Source organism: Tasmannia lanceolata, unplaced genomic scaffold (genome assembly GCF_043159265.1).
Source record: "Tasmannia lanceolata isolate RefF3 unplaced genomic scaffold, GAP_Taslan_0.1 ptg000013l, whole genome shotgun sequence".
Classification (NCBI taxonomy): domain Eukaryota; kingdom Viridiplantae; phylum Streptophyta; class Magnoliopsida; order Canellales; family Winteraceae; genus Tasmannia; species Tasmannia lanceolata.
The window spans coordinates 19,206,357-19,229,526 of NW_027518690.1; the positions used below are offsets into that span (position 1 = coordinate 19,206,357).

The window sequence follows — 23,170 nt, forward strand, 5'->3', positions numbered from 1 at the left end:
CGGAAGGCTGTCTTTGGAACATCTTCTGATTTGATTCTTAACTGATGGTAACCCGATCGAAGGTCGATCTTTGAAAACACAATTGCCCCATGCAATTGATCAAACAAGTCCTCTATCCGCGGAAGCGGATAGTTGTTCTTTATGGTAACCTTGTTTAATTCTATGTAACCTATGCACTACCTCATACTTCCATCTTTCTTCTTCACAAACAAGACTGGTGCTCCCCAGGGTGAAACACTGGGTCGTACAAAACCCTTTTTCTAACAGTTCCTCCAACTAACTTTTTAATTCCTTCATTTCCAAAGGTGCCATACGATACGGGGCCTTAGAAATAGGCATCGTTTCAAGAGTTAAATCAATAGTAAACTCAACTTCTCTACTCGGATGTAGCCCTAGAAGGTCTTCAGAAAACACATCTGCAAACTCCGTAACCACGGGAATGTTCTCAATGTTCAGATTATTATCATTAACTTCAACTGCTAACGCCAAGAAAGCTTTGTACCTTGTCTAAGAAGTCGACAAGCTTGCATTACAGACAAAACTATAGGAGTCGAGTGAGCTCCACTCCCTTGAAAATAAAATTTCTCCTCTCCAGGGATCTCAAAATTCACTACCTTCTTATTACAATCTACTAAGGCATAATGGATTGACAATCAGTCCATTCCTAAAATCACATCGAAGGCACATCTTACTAATTTGGTTAGTCAAAATTTCTTTTCCTACTGGAGTGCTAACACACAGATCATAATCAAGAGGTGAAGTAGGCAAACAGTGTAGTGCAGCAAAAGTAGATGAAACAAATGAGTGTGTCGCACCAGAATCAAATAATGCATGACCATAAGATGATGCTATATGCAGAGTACCTGATACTACTGTGTTGGCAGCCTGAGCATCCTGATGAGTGAGAGCGTAAGCTCGTGCCGGAACACGAGGCCTGTTGGTCTTTTGCTGCCCTTGAGAATTTACTGGTGCAGCTCTGTTCTGAATAGTCTGAGTCTGTACTGTCTGAACTTGAACCATAGGTGACCCCTGAACTGATTGGGCATCGCCCGCTGGATGAGGACACTCTGTGATTCTGTAGCCTACCTCGCCACATCAAAAACAAGCCCCAGTATTCCATCTACAACTCTCAGTAGGGTGGTTCTTCCCACAACGTTCACATTTAGGAGTAACGAATCTTATCGGTGCTGATTTATTCTGATAGCCCCCACGATTTTCTTGCTTTCCTCTAGGCTCTTTGAAACCAGGAGGTTTGGGCGCTTGCTGATTCGGGGCTGATCCCCTAGGAACTTGTCCTCCTTGGATTTCACTATCTCTATTTCTTTTCTTTTGATTAGCTTGAGTATAAGCTCTCACTTCTTGATGAACTGCCTCAAGTTTCTTTGCCCTTGTAGACACCCCCATTTTGCTCCGCCTTAACCATCAATATTCCGAGAAGATTTATAGGGTATAGCTCATCCATGTCATGGCCCGTCATTTGGACTGTTCAGATCATCTTATAGAAATGATTTGGGGCGTGACCAATTTACATTTCAAACCATTTATGTTTTGGCCCATCGAATGAACAGTTAGGATCATCTCTGGGAGGTCATTTTGGGAGGACAACCAATTTAAGGATGAGAGTATCATCGACAACCCAAAAATTTTAAGGACGAGAAAATTGACTTCCTTTTCTTAGGGGTTTCTAATATAGAAGGATTCTAAAAAGACAAATAAATAGAGAAGGGAAGAAGAGATAAGGAGAGATTGGAGGAGAAAAGAGGGGGCGGTTTCGGATTATCTTGCTTCCCCTTCATGATAAGTGTTCCTCATATATATCGAATAACTGCCCCTTCCCAAGAAAGGATTCGTTTTGGATCTCTCTCTCTCTCTCTCTCTCTCTCTCTCTCTCCTGCTGGTGCAACTCTCTCATCTTCCTCCATTAACGTCACCATCCCTGCTATCCTATTCCTCCATAAAGCCACCATCTGCTATCTTCTCCATACCATCCCCACACCATATACCCATCAGACAACTCTCTTCATTCTGCTTCATCCATTATATTCCCCATAGCCCCACTGAACCACCCATTGATAGCCTACCTCTTCCATCTGTTTTGATTGAATTTCTTAACTCACCCGAACTGCCTTGGCCGATCGCCCTTTTCATCCTCAACCTTTAGGCCCACTCAACACCGTGATCACTTCCAATCTATCACATCGACATTTATCCAAGACAGCATCAACTAGCGGTCGGCGCGTAAGGACCAAGGAAGTGTTCCGAAAAGTGGTAGAGTTTGACGGAACCGATCTCAAAGTATAGCAGCACTAAAGGCCATCATCCTCATAGATCTCAACAAAGGAGTACAAGGAGATCTCTTCACTTTGGTAGGCCTTTCTGCATCCTTTTCATTATTCTAAGCATAAAAAAATCATTTATATGGCATCAGATCATGATGTTCTGTCCTGTGTAGTTATGTTTTGAAGATTGGTCCCATAAATAATATGGTTCATGCTTATGTCTAGAGTCCCATGATCCCATAAATAATCAAAGCTCGCCCTTTATTCATCTTGGAAACAGTACTAACGGAATCATGTTTTGAAAATGTTTCTTAATTGGGTTCTCTGAGTTTTTGGAGTAATAAAGTTCTCTGATGGGGAAGTTAATAACGTGAGAAATGAGGAGTTTGGCGCAACTATCAAAATACGGTAGTGCCCCTATCGGTACCTTCCTTTAGGCTCCTGATGCTAGCACTACCATGTCTTAATAATTGCACCAAAACGGCTTGTCTTTGCTAATTTAATTGGACTCAGATTTTTTTTAGTAACTGCAATAACCCCTGTTGGCTGCTCTAGTCAAGGATAAAACAAGTTAGTGCAATTAAGAGTGTGTGGTTATGGTGAAATCATTCCCTAAAGGCAATTTTAGAGAACTGATATCTACACTACTACGTTTTGATAATGGTATAATTCTGTCATTTTCCCCTCTGTATTTATTATGATACATAGGGGAAAATACTGTAACCAAGCTAATAGCCCATTATAAAAACGTCGCAGTGAAGATTACAGTTCCCAATTGTTGAATGGTGCTATTGGCCAATATTTTCACAAAAATTAACTTGTTTCCGTCGTTCCGCATGTTTTTTTTCTAGTCGCACCCAAACCTAGACCGTACCAAGAACTCGCACCCTGAATCCAAAATCCGTGGCCTACATGGCCTTGATCCGAACCCCTGGCTCATTCAACCTTAACCCAATCCGGTCCCAACCCGGTGCAACCTAAGTCAACCCAACTCGACTCGGTGCAACCTAAATCAACCCAACTCGACTCGACCCGGATTCAACTAAATTCAACTCCTCGCACCTCACCCATATGCACTGTGTGCATTATTAGCATCCGAACCCAAAGTCCAAAAGTCATGCACTATGGTGCATACATCCATGCAATTCAATTTCTATCTACTGTGTGCATGCATCCCGTTTCCCATAGCCTATCCCACATCCTATACATCACCTAGCCCAAGCCTATATCCTTGATCCACAATTCTATCCACGTAAGCTAATCCTCATCCTCATCTGGAGCCCTCCGCCCACATGATCATACTCCCATGCTTCATCAATCCTCATCACCCAAGAGATCCCATCTCCTTAATTATTCCCCACTCAATTGGCCAAAATGCATGCACTTTGATGATTAGTGCACTGAGTGCATCCCACCCATTCAATTCAATGTACACTGCCAATCTACTCGGACCCACTCGGTCCAACCGAGCTGCAACACTCGGACCTACTCGGTTCAACCCAAGTCGCGCCTATTTAACTCAACCCCAATCCGTTCCAACCTGGACCCAACCCGGTTTAGCCCGAGTTGAGCCCAAGTTCAACCCGAGTCAGCCCGACTCAACCCGGAGTTAACCCAACTCGCTTCAGCCTAGCCTCAACCCGAGCCCAAACTGAACCAACTCACCCCAACTTGCCCCAATTCATCTATGATGCCATCCAAATTCCATTCAGGATGCCTACCCAGTGCCTAAGGCAACTACCCAGAATTGCCTACCCAGTGCCTAAGGCAAAACTGCCCAGAATTGCCTATCCAGTGCCTAAGGCAAAACTGCCCAGAATTGCCTACCTAGTGTCTGAGGACGCCCACCAGTGCCTAAGGCCACTACCCAGAATTGCCTATCCAGTGCCTGAGGACGCCCACCAGTGCCTTAGGCCATTACCCAGAATTGCCTATCCAGTGCTGCCCACCAGTGCCTAAGATGAACTTGTGGTTGCTGTTGCGGCTCTTATGAAATTTCTCATCTCAGTCCTTTCTTGTTCAATGTCATCTTGAGGCGGAGGTGCCTCGGGATTCTCATTCTGCGGTTGATCTCCCTAAATTGGAAGATCATGAACCACCTGCTCTTCCTGGACCCCTTGGTCCTGATTTTCCTGAATGTCTGGCCCCTCTTGAACCACATTTTGATATCCTCCAGTAATGTCATGGAGGGCTCTAGTACGATTTACTCGAATTCCACGACAACCACGTCCTCCTCGAGTTGCCATAATCCTAAATCCATTAAAACACTTAATCCGAATACTGTTTACCATATAGTTACATACATATATTGTATAGTAATACAAAACATTCCTATTTGGAGGCAATATCTATCCATCATATATTTCTCATGATTCTTACCCAATCACAAACTCGCATGCTTCCTAAGCGTCCGGTGTGCTTTTGAATTGATAATTGAACCCTGATAGCTCGGCTGATTTATGTGTTGTCAGGCGTCTCCGAAACAGACAAACCTATCAAGCGCTTCCTAATTGCTCCTTATCTAAATCCCCAATTCTCACAATCAAAGTCCTTCGTTCAAATGATTCTTCCTAGGACCTAAAGCCTAGGCTTTGATACCACTTTTCTGTCATGCCCTAAACCCCCACCCTGGGCGTAGGACATGACAGCACCGTACACCTGCAAGACAAGTCCCACAGATGTACAAGGCTACAAAGCAATAACAGTAGAAAACCTGGCATTTCATAACTGAAAAATTAAAGTCTTAATAATTTCGGACCCAATACAGTCAAATCAAATCTCAGCTCTCCCCTGAGTCAAAACAAAATATATAATAAAGTCATTACATCTTATTCAAAATATCGACTTCCTAATGAATCTGAAATAATTAAACTAATCTCCAATCCAAAGTCCAATTCCAAAGCTAAGCGTCCTATTCCTTGTTAACCTCGCGAGGGTCAAGACCTGAAAAATGTTATATAACCACAGTCAGCTGAAAAGCTCAGTACATAATAAAATACTACTCTAAGTACAGTCTAAGCATGCCAAGACTCAATAGGGGTCAGATGAACAGAATCAAAGTTGAATATTGAAGTCTCAACTAAGTAATAGGCACAAAGTAGATACAAATGCATATCAAACAAGGTTCTGAATTAAAGGTGCAATAAAGCAATTCAATATCTAGTTATGGTCAAAGTCAATAGGTTTTTTAGAATTCTAATACACTTCGGAGTCATCGGCATGGTCCAGAAGACATGTCATTGCTTATACATCGACAGTCCACTGACGGGCCAGAAATTCCAGTGTACTACCCCCACGGTGGGTTTCAGAATTTGCCAATTGTACTACCCCCATATGGCAGGATTTCAGAAATACCCAAGCCTCCACAGAAGTGTTTAAAAGGTGTCCAAGGTTCATATTCTAATAATTCTAAGTATTCAAAGTTCAAACTGATGATATATTTACATTAAAGGGAGGTATTTTGGGTATTTACATTAACAATGTTTGATGATCGATTTTCTAAATTAGAATAGGGGGTCCTATATAGCTGCCCTTGCAGAACACAGATACCCTTGATTCATCCTATATCATACATTTTTCATAAACCCCAGCCAAAAATTATTCGCATAGGATACGTCTAATATGGGGCATGTCGTCGGCCGTGAAAGAAAAGTCACAGTCCCTCGAGAGGCAATCCATGTACTTCATCACAAATACCTCACAATCAAATCTGCACGCATAGATGTTACAGTACGCATGATTATTTTTCAGTAGGGGAGATCATAGATAAAATCCTTTTAAATACACTCACTCATTATTCTGCAATGGTTATTTTGTTGCACTCAAAATTGGCTAGTCTTCAGGATTTCTGCCACAGTTTGTTAAGTATCTCTTAAAAAATTTAACCTATGCTGACATTAATTATATATAATGTTAGTATGCTTTTTTCCAACTAAAATGGGAAACAATATATGATTAATCATAGGAAACACTTACAGTACTCTCCACAGGTAGGGTGCTTTCTACGCCCAACGAGTCGAACATTATGAATACATTGCATTCCATATCTACCATAAGAAGAAATCAATGGACTCCGGTGCATATCAGAAGAAGTATACGTTTGATGTCATTAACAGGAATGCGGTTTAAGTCCCTAAGGTATGGTTCTAAAGATTGTGTGGTCGGTGGGTTAGTTTGATGTAGCTTTGCCTGCATTTAGAAGCTAGTAATTATAATAACTATGAAATGGATAATAATAAAACTGGTTAGAAGGCAATCAATGGTGACTTTCACCCACCTCAAGGCGGGACTAAAGGGCAATACACCGACCCTTACCCTGTGCTCCACTGTCACCCATTCGATTAAGGGGCTCACCATAAACATCAATGACCAACATAGAAAATTGGCTGGCATATGTCAATGATCAACCACCACATTGTAAGGAAGTTCAATAATGCTCACCGAATCTATAACAAGCCTGTTTGATTTGTAGAGGGTCATACGATGGCTCTGAGTTAGAAAATTCTTTTACCCAATAACTGTAATAACCGGTAAAATATATATATATATATATATATATACAAATAAATTAAAAAAAAATGGCCTCATAGGTGGGTAATCATCGGCCATTACTCATTTTTCCCCGAGTTAATCGGGCATGAGGACATCTGGCATAATGGGGCGTACGCGATTCGAACCCAACGCTGAGCGAGGATTGAACGGCTTCCTACCACTAAACCACCGTCCCAGATGTCAACTAAAAATGAGTAGATACTTACACATATTAAAAATTACCAATAGTCACTATTCATAATTACTATTCACAATAGTCACTATGCAAGATTACTATGCAGAAATACTACGTAAGATTACTATGCAGAAATACTATGCAAGTTCACTGTTGAGATAAACTATTCAAAATTACTATTCACAGCGGGTCCCACCAACAGAGGGTCCCACATCAGCGGGCCCCACACAAGCGGGTCCCACATCAGCGGGCCCCACACAAGCGGGTCCCACATCAGCGGGACCCACAACAAGCAGGACCCACAATTAGCGGGACCCAACGCTAGCGGGACCAATCACTAGTGGGAACCACTACCAGAAGGACACACCGCAACCACTTTCATTAACTCATTGGTTAAGCGGGTCACTCCACAACCACTATCATTAATGAGTAGTTGCGCTTCACCGACGAAAATAATAATTAAATAATATTAATCATCCTGTTACTATTCAAGCAGCCTTTACTATTCATTTATTTATACCTTTACTATTCCTATATTTTTAAAAGCATTTAAGAGAAGCATTTAAGAGGATAGTTGTGAATTTAATAATGTAGTATCTATAAATAACGGCTCTCATTTTGTTATTTCGACAAACCCTAGTAGAGCTAAAAATTCAGAGAAGAAAGAGTAAGAGAGAGAGAGGGAAAAAGAGAGAGAAGAGAAGGAAAAGGAAATCCACTTCATCACTACCAAGGTAAGTCTTTCATATAGATAGTTAAAGTATTTATTATGGGTAATATGGTTGGTTCTACCACCTATGTAAATATTAGGATAAAGCATGCATAAGAGGCGATAACTCGCTATAGATTATGCAAGTTTTATCATCTTATTTGAACGGTGAAATGCTAGCATAGTAACCGTAAAGTAAACTTTAATCAAAGAAAGGCGAACTGCTGAGCATAGTAGCCTATCTTATTTGAACGGTGAAATACTAGCATAGTAACCGTAAAGTAAACTTTAATCAAAGAAAGGCGAACTGCTGAGCATAGTAGCCTATCTTATTTGAACGGTGAAATGCTAGCATAGTAACCGTAAAGTAAACTTTAATCAAAGAAAGGCGAACTGCTGAGCATAGTAGCCTATCTTATTTGAACGGTGAAATGCTAGCATAGTAACCGCAAATTAAACTTTAATCAAAGAAAGGCGAACTGCTGAGCATAGTAGCCAAGAAATAAACTAAACCAAAGAATGGTGAACTGCTGAGCATAGTAACCTGTGGGGTCCACATGAATAGTAACATGTGGGGTCCACATGAATAGTAACATATGGGGTCCACATGAATAGTAACATGTGGGGTCCATATGAATAGTGCATGCTGGGCCCCATGATTTTAAAAATTTAATAGAAAGAACATTGAACACAGGGAACATTATTTTGGACATAGATGGACATTACCTGGACAGAAAGGACACTGCCTTAAAACATGAATTTGATAAAATTAGAATATATTTACAGGTTATCCACTCCAAGGTGTAAGCTCAAACAAACCTGTGATCAGAAAGCTATATGTAAGGGTTTTCGTCCATTGATTTTCTTTTGATATATGTAAGAGTTTTCTCCATTGATTCTCTTTTGATATACTGGATGTGAATATTTCATATTCTTTGATTCTCTTTATACGCAATTGCTATAAGAGTTTTTATCCTTCTAAGATCCACAATTGATGAGAATCCAAGGGGGATCCTTTCTTTCAAATCCCATTCCTTTCAGATAAATGACTTTACTGATAAAGTTATAATTCTATTTGTATCATCGAAACTTGTTTCTGTGAGATATGTTTATGTTTAGGGTTTATCTTGTGATACCCTAATTCTGAATATGGACTGAGTTATGATATGATGACGGGTGGACGCGTTATAGTCCTCCATGTGCACGTGGGTAAAGACGACTCTAGAGAGTGTAAATCTAGAGGATTATGAGCCGAGGTATGGCTATGAATGGGCCGAGATATGGCTATGAATGAAAGCATCTATGCTTAATGAAGTCTATATATATAATTCTTGATATCAAGTTCTGTAAGTTTTCTCTATACGTTTGGAAAGTATGTTGTGCTTATTCTTTCTTTCCATGTTTATAATGTGAGATGTCCTTTCTGCAAAATATCATGTTCTTATGAGCTTGACAATTCTACATCACTTGTTGTTTATACCCTACTGGGCTATTTGAGCTCACCCCTTTTTCCTTGTTTTATTGTTCCAACCCCCAGGTGAAGTATAGATGAAAGATGAGGAATGCTAGAGTTGAATCCAGAACTGTTCTAAAGGACAAATATGTTTTAAATATGTATCAACTATGTCTTGAATTAAGATGTAATAAGTTAGACCTAATTTCTGTAAACCCTCTAAACGTAGTTGTTGTATTTGAGATCTTGGGAATAATGAAAGTTTTTGAAAAAGATGATGTAATATTCTTCTACGCACCGAGTTGATATTTCCAAAAAAAAATCCGGGGCATTACAATAACTATTGTTTCCCTGGAAGAGACAAGTAGGTAGCTAACTCGACGTACCTAAATTACTATTACCTCATTCAAAGATTAACCACATTCAAATACAAAAAAGACAGGGGATTTTTAGTTCTTCCCTACTCTTCTCCGAGTGCCAAAAAGGCGTCCAACTTCTCGTCTCGACTAGACTCATGGATTTCTAGCCCCTCCAACACTATTGTTCTATTGGACCGATCAATGTCATTCGCACCCCTTTGTAGAACACTCACACGGTCAAGTTGAGCTTGCCCCTCTTTAATTGCATCTACTTCTCTCGCAAGCTCACTTAGCTTCTGATCATAGTCGCGATACTGTGACTTGACTGACTCTTGCTCTCCCTTCATCGCCAAAGTCTATGCTTCAGCAGCTTTCCTTAGCATTCTCTCATGTAACAGTTTTTGTTGAAAGTGATACACAATGTCGCCCGCTGGTTCCTGTTGGAGGAGACTATCATCAGCTTCACCCGTAATATCGCAGGCTTCATGCGCAACAGAAGCAAGGGTCATAAGATTTTGATGGACCGTTATAGGCTTGGACTGATCTGCTTGGCCATGGTTATCTTCAAGAACTCGTACACCAGTGGTTCGTCACAATAATGGATGTATGGTGATAATCTCGTGTACCGAAGGATGAAATATATACATATCGGTGACGATGATATATTACCGGGTCAATGGGATGTAGAATCATAACCTCATTCTGAATCGGTTGTATAACCCTGATGACCTAGACATTGATTGCTAGCAACCATTGAGAGCAAGTAAACATGAAGATTACAATCAATAATTCATGTAACCCCTCACTTCGGAGTCATTCAACTACATTTCCTTCACCAATTTAAACATTCCTTTACGCTCAATCCTCCTATTGTGTACAATATCTTTCCATTTAAATATTTGTGGCATCGCTTCAGGGTAATTGCGACGCCATAGATTAGTATGCTCAAACAGCCATACTTGAGAAAATGCAACTATATGGTTTAAGGTTTTGATATAAGAAGATCTAACAATTGTACTACTGGATTCCCCAGAATGTGATGGCTTACCTGAAAGACAATCGAGCATCAGGATAGATGACCTTTGCCAGTTTCACATTTATTTATAGATTGAAGAAGGTAGTCGTAGACAGCGTATGCCCATGCAAAATTCGATATGTTTTGAAAATTATCTATAAAAGGAAAAAACGACGCATCCACCTTGTGGTCCGTCTGATTAAAGAGAAATATACCGAACAGGAGCAACAACAGAAGTTTAACAACCAAATCAATACAGTCATCCTTATCGCTGCCTACTAAACGCTTAATTTCAGTACATATTTCACCCGCTTTTATAGATGGTTTGCTTAACATCCACCAAGGCACATTTGCACTGCGGCTCCATCTCATCGGTATTCTTTCCCACTAATATTTAGGCCTAATATTAATGCAACGTTTGATACATCAAATAGAACTAACTGACCACCTAATTTAATCGAGTTGCTCTCGCAATCCCACAGACCTAGTAGTATTGTCAGTATATATTTATATAATACAAGGCCTTCTATTTTAAATAGATGTCCGAATGGAGTTCTATACAACACATCATAGTAAATATCCCTAAGCTCTAGTTGTAGAGACTAAAGCTGCGACACAAACTTCCTTGGAGAGCATCTAGTCATCATGTACTTAAGGTTTCCCTTTCCCTGCAATATCACAGTAGTACAAGAAAGTGTGGATTAGTAGGGTTTAGGGTTTACGACATGAATGAGGTGGACAGAATTCTGGTTCGAATAGGGGACATGAAACACTAGATATTATTAATGGTCAGTATGAACGAAGGAAAATATATAATGTATGATTCACTGGCCAGGGCTCATTACAAGAAGCTTGCAAGGGGAATGGTAGGTTTCTTGCCTAGTGATATTCCATAGTTCGGTACGTTTGGATGGATTTTCTGACTAATTTCTGCGTGCAGATTACCTTCTTTAGGGTGGTTCTAAAAAGATTCCAACCTGAAGCGGATACGTGCGAAGATATTGTTGAAACAAAAAGACCAACGCAAGGAAACCCGTGAGTACTCGTCCTGCACCGTTAACACAATATACTCTTCATCTTTTTCCGGTACAGGTTACATAATATCAACTACTAAAATTTCAAATGCTAGATTCGATTGTGGGGTATTAGCAATCGAGTTCATAAAAGCTCTATGCCGGTACAAACAAATCAACTTCACTAAAGTAATAATTTTTAGAAGCATACAAAGAAATGAATCATTAGTCGAGTGCTTACACTTGTAACCTACGGCAGGAAGATATACAACGCCTACGCGTGGAGAGAACATTCAAGATGATGTAAGCCCAATGGTTTCCACCTTGGCATTCCCTTCTTATTTTGATGATTCCAATACACAAGTGATTTATGATCACTAATGTGTTTGATTGTCTAAGTTGTAGATCACATTGGTGCTAAGACAACATTGCTTGGATTCAGGCCAAGAAGATCTCATTGGACCACATCATGAAGGCCAAAGACATCGAAGTCCAAGACAAATGAAGACTTGAAGAATCCATTGAAGACCAAGTCATATTTAGATTGTAAAAGATCCAATCTTAGTTTTAGATTTTAGAGGCATAATTAAGCAAATAAACAAACACCCTAAATATATAAGTGATTGTCTTTGTGGTGTTCCAACTATGTGGAACCCTCATAACAATCCCAAGTTGGTGTAAAATTGGAAGCCCAAAAACAGAAGTGAAAATTTGCATGAAATAGGCTTCTCGAAATTCCGAGATAAATTCTCGGAACTCCGAGAAATATTCTCGGAACTCCGAGAAATGGTCCAGTAGACTCTTTTTCATCTTCTGTGTGTATTCCTGGAACTCCGAGATTTTTTCTCGGAACTCCGAGAACACTACAACGGTCGGATTTTTAGCCGTTGCGATTTTTCCTGGAATTACAACAATGCCATTGAACGGTCATATTTTGGTTTTCCTATATATATGGGAATTCCAAACATTCAAATTATCAATCCTAACACTCTAAAACTTCATTTGAACATCCAAAGAGTGAACCAAACTTGATTATGCCTTTGATCCTCTAAAGTAGGATTCGGATCATAGGCTCAATTTGTACATCTTCTGCAATTCTTGTAAACCCTTGTGAGGGATTTTTTTGTTCTTTCTTTCTTAGTCAAGAACTTTGTATCGGGCGAGTGTTCGGAGAAGCGTAGCCCACTCTCCGTGGTGAAGATTGCCACCAAGGTTAAAGGTAATCGGAATTTGTAATCGGCACCGATCTTCGCCGAAGTTAAGAAGATCACATAGTGAAGCCATCAACGGGTTTGGTTGGTGGAGTGGAGTAGGCCTCGCGTTTGGAGGACCGAACCACTTTAAATCTCGGGTGCAATCTCTCTTACTCTTGCTCTTTATTTGCATTTGCACTTTAGATTTAACTTGCATGCTTGAATTTCTTTTTGATCTCTTAATTTCCAAAATTGGGTTTGAGTTTTTAAAAGAGTTAAAACTTGTTAGTAACCTAATTCTTCCCTCCTCATAAGTTACCGTACTCGGGACCACCCTTGGAATTTTACTTGGTATCAGAGCAAAGGCTCTTAAAAGATTTTCTTTTCTATAAATCTTTGGAAAATTTTTCTTTAAAAATTTCAACAAGGGAAAGATCATAAGATCTTTGGCAACTTTCTAATTGTGAAATAGCGGATAGAAATGGAACCGGACTTCCGGAGAGCCATTCCACAACTAGACCTCCCTTCTTTAATGGGTCCAACTATGGACATTGGAAGACAAGGATGCGCATCTATCTTCTTTCGATAGATGTGGAACTTTGGCACATTGTTGAAAATGGATACATGTTGCCTTCCAAACCATTTGAAGAATGGAATGTCGTAGAAAAAAGGCATGCAAATTTAAATTACAAAGCTATAAATTCTTTGTTTTGCGCCCTATCTACGGAGGAGTTTAATCGAGTTGCTCTTTTTTATTCCGCCAAGGTTATTTGGGATACATTTACCATTACCCATGAGGGAACATCTCAAGTTAAAGATTCCAAAATAAACTTGTTAAAGAGCAAATATGAAATGTTTAGAATGGATCAAAACGAAAGCATTTCCGAAATGTATACCCGTTTTTCTAAAATTTCTAATGAACTAGCAAATCTTGGTAAATCTTATCCTACTGATGAGCTTGTGAGTAAGTTGCTTAGGTCTCTTCCTCCATATTGGGATCCAAAGGTAACCGCCATACAAGAATCAAAGAATCTCAAGACGCTAACCATGGAGGAGCTTGTAGGATCTCTCATCACCCATGAGATGCTCCTCACTAGCCGACAAGAGGAGAAGAAGCCGAAAGAGAAAGAAAAAGAGAGTCGATCTCTAGCTCTAAAAGGCTCCAAAGCGAACTCATCATCCTCTAGCGAGGCGGATAGCGATGAAGAAGAAGCTTTAAGAAAATTTAAAAGCTTATGGAGAAAGAAACATAAAAAGGATAAACCGAAGAAGAAAGAAGAAAGTGAAGTAGAAGGAGGAATAAGGTGCTATAATTGCAAGAAGACCGGACACAAAAGACCGGATTGTCCTCTTCTCAAGTCATCTTCCTCAAAATACAAGGGAAATAAGGAATGGAAGAAACATAAGGCTCTTGCCGCTGGATGGGATGCTACTAGCACCTCGGGAAAGAGTTCAAGCGAAGGGGAAGAAAAGAAAGATGATCTTTGCTTCATGGCACTCACCCATGAAGATGAGGTAAACTCTAACCCCTCGTGTTATTCATCTAGTAGTGATAGTGAAAAAATATCATATGATGATTTGTGCTCAACCTTGCACTCTCAAATTTCTAAAAATAGAGTTCAAAAGAAATCCATTTCAAAATTAGAAAATGAACTTAATTTTTTGAAAAATGAATCTTCTTCCAAATCTCAAGCACAACTTGAAAATTTTAAACTTGAGATTGAAACCCTTAAGGGTTGTTTGGATGAGAAAACTTGCCAAATTGCAAAACTCCAAAATGTGGCAAGCTATTCCAAATCTTATGAAGATGAATTTAATAATTTTCTAAATCAAATAACCCATCTTCATAATGAAAATGAAAGGTTAAGATTATGTCTCCATGGATTCTTAAATGGTGACAAAATTATTGACATAATCTTAAAGAAGACTAGTCAAAGACCTAAACATGCATATGATAGGACTAGCGTATCTAACCCTCATGTTAGATGCCATTATTGTGGAATAAATGGTCATTACCAATTCCAATGTGCATCTAAGATTAGGGATAATGGTGGAACCAAGAAAACTTGGGTTCCTAAAGCCCCATATGATTTTGATCATATGTGCTTAGATTAGGGGCTTGCTCTAAAATTGAATATCTTTCTATGGATAATTAAAATATCCCCTCTTATGTTGAATAAAAATTCTAAATAGGGGGAGTTCTAGGTTTGTCTTTTTCCTTGAAAAAGGGGGAGCTTTAAATTGAATATTTCATCCATTTGTTTCTCTTTTACCCCAATCTTTTTTATTAATGCCGAAGGGGGAGAGAATTCTAGTGTAAAGAAAATATGAATGCTTTTATTGGAAAATCTCTTGTGCTTGTCATCATCAAAAAGGGGGAGATTGTAAGCCCAATGGTTTCCACCTTGGCATTCCCATCTTATTTTGATGATTTCAATACACAAGTGATTTATGATCACTAATGTGTTTGATTGTCTAAGTTGTAGATCACATTGGTGCTAAGACAACATTGCTTGGATTCAGGCCAAGAAGATCTCATTGGACCACATCATGAAGGCCAAAGACATCGAAGTCCAAGACAAATGAAGACTTGAAGAATCCGTTGAAGACCAAGTCATATTTAGATTGTAAAAGATCCAATCTTAGTTTTAGATTTTAGAGGCATAATTAAGCAAATAAATAAACACCCTAAATATATAAGTGATTGTCTTTGTGGTGTTCCAACTATGTGCACCAAATAGGTGACTAAAACAAGGGATTCACACACTGCACAACATACATCATTTTGTTTTTATTTTATTTTATTGATTTTATTATTATTGGCTCCATGGGATGGATAGAGTACATGCCAGATGGTATGTCATTACCTTGATGGGATTGTTGTATCTATTTCCAAGCTATGCGCTGGTGCTGCAGCTGTAAACACTAGGCGTACTTGTGTTTACAGCAGCCGATGAGCAATGAAGCATACTATGTATAACACTAGGCGTACTTGTGTTATACATCTAAAGTATGGAACATAAGCATAGTACCCGATATATTGAGTCCGGAGCCCTACTTTCATTTTACATATATTATGTATATGAATATATTTGCTGACTTAGTGAAACCCAATTAGGATTTGCATGTGCTTATATATATTGCATTCATATAAAGACGAACATGTGTTGCTTACACATGTTGAAGCCTAGATTTAGGAACCATGTTCTATCCATAGATTATTGTAGCTCACCTTATGTGGCTACAACACAGTCCTAGTGTACTCACATGTCTGTCTTGAGTCAAGTGTCTTGACTCTGCGGGATTATATTTAAGGGCTGGTGCCCCTGGTTAGGATATATGTATATATCTATATATAGATTATTAAATTAGGGCCTACTATTTAGTGAGGTTTCCTTATCTAATCCAATATATTATATCAATTCATCTTTCAGATCTAGACCTGGTCAGTGAATTTCACTTGTCACCTTTATGGCCATAGTCTATCCTTTGACCGATTCATACTTTGTATCATTGATCTATATCCTACATATTTATATTAGGGCCTATTTCGTAGTTAGGTTTTCCTTCTTAATCTAAGCAATTCTTTGTATTTATCCATTTTGTGGATAATCATTAGATTATTGGCTCTTCATCCATAATCTATCCCTTGATCTATTGTTCATAAAATTGATCCGTGTTTTTCATCGTGGATTTACATTATTAGATTATGGTTTACTTATTAGATTAGGTTTTCCTTCCTAATTTAATCAATTATCCTTATCCATTCATTTTCGAAATATGATCAGATCGATACTTTTAATCACCATTCTTATTGCCTTGATCTATCCTTCGGTCTTTTTGTCGCAAATCTGACCCAGGGCCAAGCGTCATCATTCATGGTCAGTCCTTCATTTGATTACATCTCTTCGATGACCATTTTCCTTCTACCGATTCTGTGCTTATCTTGTATCTTGCCACCTTTATTTGAGTGCAAGTATCCTTGCTGAGAGTCCTACGTTATTTAGTTTCTATTCACATACCCTTATGATGACTTATGGGGATCTCTTTATATAGCCTTCATGCTGTCAAATTTTATGTAACCAATTTTCAGTGTGATCGCCATCCTTTGGGGTTGTTGATAAATCATGTGTTTACCTTACCATGACCCTTCTTACAATTGTTATATTGTTGGTTCTTGCCCAAGGGAGAGATGTGTTTGTAGTATCTCTTGTTTCAACCTGTGTATAACATTCAACGAGATTGCCTCACACTAAAGTTAGTTAGTGTTTGTCATTTCCATGACAGGAGTCAGACCTCATTGACCTCACCCATCTGCTGCACCGGTTTCCTTTTATTTTACCCAGATAAAATGGTTGTTCCTATGGACATCCTAGTAGGAATGGTAGAAGTTCTGAAGGAAGTATCTAGCGAAATGTCAAGTGTGAAGGAGGAGGTGGCCCTTCTGAAAACAAAAGATGATGGAAAATCCGTGATTTCTGAAGTGATAGAATTTCTAGGGGAAATATCTAGAGAAATGTCCAGTGTGAAGGAGGAAGTGGCATTTTTTAAAACAAAAGATGATGAAAATCCGTGATTTCTAAAGTGATAGAATTTCTAGGGGAAATATCTAGAGAAATGACCAGTGTGAAGGAGGAAGTGGTATTTTTGAAAACAAAAGATGATGGTAAATCCGTGATGTCTGAGGACTCTGTAGTCCAAAATCATCCTCCTGTGACCATTGATCCTATCAAGGCTATGATAGCACATATTGAGGATTCTGAAGAAGAACAACTTACTGAAGAGAAGTGTTTTACACCTCCAACTGTCGTAAGGAGAAAGAATTTGCTGACGAGGTTGAGAAGCTATCTCCTATGATCCCTATTCATGTCTCAGTCACGGTATCACATATTGATAATTCCCAGGGCAAGCAACATGTCGAAGAAAAGTGTCTCCCATCTCTTATTTCAGTAGGAAAGGTGAAGGAACGTGTTAAAGAAATTGAAGAATTGACAATTGATCACCAAAGCGTGAAGAATCCAATGAACGATAGCAAATCAGTTGCTGATTCTAAGAAGATAAACATTATTGAGTTGTCCCATCAAGCATCTCAACCTGTCATGCAGAAGTATGGTCAAGGAGATGAGAACCCAGCACAGAAGCCTAAGAAGAAGTTCACTCCATTACCGAAACCTCCAGCGGTCATTCTTCAAAAACTTGTTAAGGATGGACAGTTGAAACTCATGGCTCATAAGCCACCTCCTAAGATTCTACAACAAGGATGAATACTGTGAATATCACCAAGGCCCTGGTCATATCACCAATCGTTGTCGCTCCCTCAGATTTGCGATCCAGGACCTCATAGATAGGGACCGTCCCATTTGGCCCGGGTTTAATGCTAATCAAAATCCTTCACCTAGACGTGTTGATATTTCTCAAGCTGCTACTAAAGCTAACTTGACGTTTGGGGCTTTTTAAGATTCCTCCATCATCATTCATCCCACATTTGAACTGGGAGGTATTTCGGCTGCAAATTTGGGAATGTCAGAGCTAGAAATGTCAGGAGGTAGTTTTATGCCAGCGAGATCGTTACCGATACCAGTTATTGAAGATCAGCTTGAAGCCGGGTCAACAGGACCTACACCAGGGTTGAACCTCTAGTTATGGATATCATGGAGGAATGAGTGACACCCATAACCTTTCAATGCCAGTTCATTTACCATCGAAGAAGTGTCATGTGTTGTTTGTCTTTCGTTGAGTGTACACCAACTTTCTTCTCTTAGAGTTGGTAAGTCTTATTGTGTCGATGTAAAAAAAAGTGTCATGTTTGTCGGTCATGTTCATTCATAATCAGTTGTTTCCGTCCTTTGTCAAGTCCAATGTAGAGCCCATTGAGGCGATTTGAAAAAAAAAGGAGTTACTGATGTACTTAAGAGTCTTCAATTCAATAAAATTGTTCATTTTGTATCTTTGATGTTTTATGATTCACTCTTAGATCTAATGTTTAAAATAAAACTAAAGACACTCTTCTCGGATGAGAATGCGGACGAAATTCTCCTCGAGATCTGAAAGATGGTCAAACGAGAGGAAGAGCATCGAGCATAGCCACTCAAAGAAGAAATCGAAGCTATTGATAGTGGTATCGAAATTTGAAACTCGAGAAAGATGGATTGGCAAAACTTTATCTCCCGAGGAGCGCAAAGAATTGCTAAACCTGTTTAGAGGGGTTTGAGGTAGTCTAGCTTGATCCTATAAGGATAATTCAAGGGTATGCCCTGTTGTGATGAAAAGTAAGGCTCCATCGGCTTTAGACATCAGTCAAAAAGCAAAATTCTAGAGAGATATGAACGTCAAGCATCCAGTGGAGTTGATGAGATATTGAGTGAAGACTTTCAAAACCACTTGGGCCACATCTTTTAAATGGAATTCTGAGGCGGAATATTTCAAGAGAAGAGACAATTCATATGTCCAAAAGAAAGAAAATATCTAGAAGAAAGGAAAGGACGAGAGAAAGATAAAAGGGGAAGGGAATGTGTCCCTAAGACAACTTCTTAAGAATATCCAAGACTCATATGATGGAGTCAATGAGATAAACTGAATATGGAATTGTCTTCAATATTTGGAGACTAATGAGAGTTGAAGAATCTTGAGCATAAATTCAAGATCTTTGAGTCAAGTGCAAATTCAAATGGAGCATCGTGATGGAAGTCTTGCCGAAGAATACTGCCAGACTCCTCGACCAAAATATTCAAAGCCGTTGAACCTTATTCCTCAAGAGCTTGCACGTCAAAACACCAAGAGGTCATCCTTGGACGTTTGAGCCTTTATAGCCAAAATCCCAACGCTTAAAAAATCCTTTTGTGAGCCCTTTGAGCCAACACTTTAAAACCAAACAATTCTTTCAACCACATTATAACCAGGGGCATTTTATGCACCCAAAGTACGCGGACCTGATCCCCAGCTCTTCAGGGGTACGTAGGAAACCTGATCAATTCAGGTTCGATTAACCTTTGGGATAAAAGCTAAATCGGATCCCTTTCAAAATTTTGAAGCTAAAAAGCTATACCATTCTTTGTTAAACCCCAGGGCGAACTACGCGGACCTGATCCTCCATTTTTGGGGTACGTAGGTAGTCTGGCAAGACCAGATTCAGTCCAAATCGTTTGAACTTTTGATATCTAACCCATTTGAACCCAAGCCCACTTAGAAAGTCCTTCTGGTGAAACAAGCAAAGGTTCAAGGCAAATTAGAACAAAATCAGAAAGAAATGAAAAGAACGAGAGTCTGAAGACCCATTAGGTTGAAAACCCAAAACGGTGGCCTAGATAAAATCATGTACTTGCTAAGTCGATAACCAAAGGAGCCGGCTTATGCAAAATGAGGGTTGCGGTCTACTGGATTGAAAACTTGAAGAGGCAATCCAGTCAGGGGCAAAGACTTTCTAAAAAGTGAGCTGATAAGACATGGAAGGAGTTCCTCGATTATGAAGAACTCTGAAGTTTGAGTAGTATGAGAATTCCAGGCAAATGGTTTGCTAGACCAGAATCCTGGAATGCAATAATCATGAGTTCCCACCAGAGGAGATTCAAAGAGATGAAGAAATAATCACTACACAGGGCAGGATCTTAGAATCCGAGTAGTGTCAGTGAGACTTACTTTGACACCTTTCTAAACTAAAGGCATGAAGACTGAGCAATCCGAAGGGGGTAATAACCATGATAGAAATCCTGATGGAGGAAATTAGTGCTTCTTGACATGATTTTCAAAATTATTTTGATAGTGGCTAACCTTACTATAAAAAAAAACACATCAGGTCTAAGGGTGAATCAAAAGTGAGTCAAGTCCCTTGAATAATATACATCCTCTTTGATAGAGTCCTTAGAAATTTGTTTCTCATACTTATCCATTTTCCTTTCAAGGTCCAAAGTTGTTTGGCACTGGGAGAATGGCTGTATACCTTCTGAAGTGAAAAAAAAAGTGAATAGACCCTGGTTTAGGTATCAGAGAAAGGCGAGAAATATCTTATTCAGAGACTTTGAAGATGTCAAGTTTTAAGCAGTGAGTACTGGAAAGAACCTCAAATAATGGTCAATGAAAAGAGAAATTTTCGGGCTCAGCCATCATCCTATCTTTATTCTAAAGAAAGAACCCATGTAAACTCAAATTTTCCTACCTACCCTATTCTACTTTCCTTGGGACTCTTGTCATGGAAGTACAATACACTAGGGGCATCTTTTATGACTTGCGTCATAAAAGATATCGAACACATAAAGGGAATCGGTGCCAATATTTTCATCGAGTTGAGATAAGAGAAATACGGGCACATCTTTAGCCAAATCTCTAAACTTCTCAAATGAGCCCTCTTTCTAAAAGAGTCAACTACCAAAGAAAATCAATTTCCCCAGCGGAGTCTAGAATTTGCTCACACAACCTTCAAACCTCAGCACAATGCTTTTCACCTGTTCAAGAAGGGTCAATACTTGGAGAACCCATCAAGTTACTTGAGTTTGATCCTCAGCAAGGAACTCGTACTCCCAATTTTCTCGGCAAGAGGCAATCAGTCTACAAAAAAAATCATTCAAAATCAATCAATTCTCAGCAATACCCGTTGGTTCCCAAGGCTCTTTGTGGTCTACAATTCAGATATACCATGGACCCTTCCTTCCTGACTGACTCTTCATGATCTATCTTCTACGTTGTATCATGGACCCACTATCCTTGTCCTTTCTTGACTTTTCATGGTTTACCAGTCAGGTATACCATGGACCCTTGCTTCCTGAGTGGCTCTCTGTGATCTGTCTTCTACGTTGTATCATGGACCCACTATCCTTGTCCTTTCTTGGCTCTTCATGATTTACCGGTCAGGTATGGCATGGACCCTTGCCTCCTTTGTGGCTCTTTGTGATATGTCCTTTCAGATATATTATGGACCCACTATTCATAGTCATTCCATTCATATCTTTTATATGTCATTGTTTCTGCATGCTGGGCTCTTCGTGGCTTATTGCCATGGACCCCAGATTCAATGCTTGGCTCTTCCCGGGGTATTGTCGTGGACCCTTGATTCTTTTCTGCTGGGCTCTTCATGGTTTATTGCCGTGGACCCTAGATTCATTACGTGGCTCTTCACGGCTCGTCACCGTGGACCCTCGATTACTTCTTGGCTCTTCATAGCTTATGGCTATGGACCCTTGATTCCTAGTTTTCTAGCCTACCAACCACCTCATATCTTTCTAGCGAGGCTCTTCGTGGCTTATTATCATGGACCCTCGATTTCTGTTTGAGGGGCTCTTCGTGATTTATTAACATGGACCCTCGACTCCTGTTTGCTTGGCTCTTCACGGTTTGTCGCCATGGACCCTTGAATATTTCTTGGCTCTTCGTAGCTTATAACTATGGACCCTTCGATTTTCGTCTTCCCAAGAGAAAAAAAAACAATGTCTTTCTCACGAGGCTCTTCGTAGCTTATAGCTATGGACCCTTCGATTTTCGTCTTCCTGAATTAAAAAAAAAACAATGTCTTTCTCGAGAGGCTCTTCGTGGCTTATAGCTATGGACCCTCGATTCCTGCTTCTTGGCTCTTCGTGGCTTATTACCACGGACCTTCGATCACCGCTTGCTTGGCTCTTCGCGGTTTATCACCGTGGACCCTTGTTCTCCGCAAGGCTCTTCGTGGCTTATCGCCATGGACCCTTGATCAAAAGTTCCATTCAATTGTTGTTCTTTCTTGTCTAATTTGGTGAAAAGCTGGACCACAGCTCTATCTAGTTATTTTGTTACTATTAATGAAAAGTCAAGTCATGGTCCGTCGTTCCACAGTGTACCGCCACCCAAGTGCGGAGTCAGAAATACCTGTGTAACCGATGTGTTACTCGAGTTATATGTCTGGTGGGCTGCTATCCCACCAATATGTTTTGAATGCTAAGTTATGTGTCCAGCATTTCACCAAATTACCCATTAGTCATGTTGAATGTTGAAATTTTAAAACCAAAATTTCCTTGATAACATTCGCCCCGAGCGTAGAAAGAACCAATCTCTCTTGGATAGCATTCGCCCCGAGCATAGAAAGAATCAAGGTCTTTGAGAGTACCAAGCAAACAACCAAAATCCTTTCCATTCAAGACCTCTGAGGCATCACTTCCTTCCAACAATTCGATCTTTTCAAAATCATTTTCTTTATTCCCTTCTTCAATCTTGGGCTAGTCAAAATGTGTTGTCTGTTCAACTTTGACATTCGCGCGACAAGCGCGCTCTGCCAAAGAAGGGCATCTGCAGACACCACATTTTGACCGTGCCCTAAACCTTCCAATTTTGTGCAAAACCCATCAAATCAGTGAGGTATGACCCCAAACTCCACCCTAGGCTAGCTTAGGGTCTCATCTAGGTCCCTGCAAAATTTCGTCAGAATCTAAGCACGTTTGCCTAGCGAACAAACCTCGAAAAG

The 23,170-nt window shown here is 39.7% G+C and overlaps 1 long non-coding RNA gene across 1 annotated transcript in view; it reads right to left on the reverse strand.

Moving 5' to 3' along the window:
- Nucleotides 1–5,138: 5,138 nt before the first annotated feature.
- The window catches only part of LOC143889930 (uncharacterized), a 32,026-nt gene continuing 13,994 nt past the window's right edge, over nucleotides 5,139–23,170 (reverse strand). The window contains exon 3 of the long non-coding RNA XR_013254997.1: nucleotides 5,139–5,222. This is a non-coding gene — a long non-coding RNA (uncharacterized LOC143889930). The remainder of the gene's footprint in view (nucleotides 5,223–23,170) is intronic.